Consider the following 1402-nt stretch of genomic DNA (forward strand, 5'->3'; position numbering starts at 1 on the left):
ATACCACCTTCCTATTTCTAGCAATACCAACTTAATTTCAGGAACCTGTGGTGTGTAAAAAAAAAAAAAAAACTAACTAAATGAATCAATATACTGGTTAATAAAATTGGTCTAAAACCATCAGCCAATTTGAATATGGGCTCCCAAAGGTTCTAGCTGTTTTATTGCTATGGGTAAAAACGACTCAAGGACAAAACTGAATATTAAAATTTGCTTTACAAACATGTCTGTAGTATTTAATAAATATGTAGCAGCTGGCAGGAAAGTAGAACATGCTTCTGTTAAACAACAGTGTATGTGTATGTATGTGTGGGTGTGTATAGTTATTTCCGTCTTACAGCAAATTTGTATTCTAAAAGATATGTAGACCTTTTACATAGGTATCCCTTGATATAGAAATAGAAAATATAATATTGAAAGAAAGAAGGACACATGGGAAGACATTTGCAGTTTCGTGACAATCTTTTGGGCTTTCAGGGAAGCGATACCTTTTCCTTATTTTTTAAATGCAAAAATACTGAGTCCTTTCCACAGTCCTAAATATTGCTTTGGCAATTACACTCCCAGTGGCATTGGCCAGTCCAGCTGATTTCTCTAACTGACGCTTCCTCCATCTGTATGACAAGGATAGAAATATTTACTTACCTATCTCACTGGAGTGCTATGAGGATTAATTATTTAATGCTTGAAAAGCACTTTAAAGATTAAAATTCCTGGTTGACTATTGAGTATCCTTATTAAAGCAGAACCTCACTAATCCACACACATTATAATCCACACCAAAATTGGCAGTGTCCTCCCACATCTGAACAAAGATTTAATAAGGTTGTTGAGCAAGTTCTCTTCTTACTAAGGCTTAATTATTACAATATAATATTCTGGAGTAGATTTGCTAATATGGTGTAAAGTGTAAATAATTACAGCTAAACTACAGTGAATAAAACAGATGAACAAACATTATCCCTGGTTTTATTCACATAAACTGGCAAGGCAGATTTACCAGCCAAAGAAGGGAGAAGTCCTACTCACGAATCTTTTTCTAACTTTTTTTTGGTGGCTTCCTGTATTTCTACACTGTTGATGTGGGTAGATAAGCACCTAAACCTAAAATATAGGGCCTGAAAGAATGCAGCCATCCCTCTGTCTCCACAGCATTAGTTTTTCCTTTCTTCCTGTAATCCGGAGAAATAGGAAAAATGGGAATTCAGTAACACTTACTTTGTCCTTGCAATTTGCTGTAGGAAAAAATTCCAGTCTTCTGCTGTTGCAGCATAACATCCCATAAAGTCCTTCTCCTGCTGCCCATTTCACAGTGCCTTTCATTTGCAAATTTGCAAAGTGCCCTCAATTAATGGCAAGACTGCATCACTCCAACCTGCTTTTAATCAGTTAGCTTCCCTAC

The 1402-nt window shown here is 35.9% G+C and overlaps 1 protein-coding gene across 1 annotated transcript in view; it reads left to right on the forward strand.

Moving 5' to 3' along the window:
* The window catches only part of MAGI2 (membrane associated guanylate kinase, WW and PDZ domain containing 2), a gene marked incomplete at its 5' end in the record, with an annotated part of 532170 nt that overhangs the window by 517703 nt on the left and 13065 nt on the right, over positions 1 to 1402 (forward strand).

The sequence above is a fragment of the Egretta garzetta genome, unplaced genomic scaffold, assembly GCF_000687185.1.
Source record: "Egretta garzetta isolate BGI_Z169 unplaced genomic scaffold, ASM68718v1 scaffold156, whole genome shotgun sequence".
Lineage (NCBI taxonomy): Eukaryota > Metazoa > Chordata > Aves > Pelecaniformes > Ardeidae > Egretta > Egretta garzetta.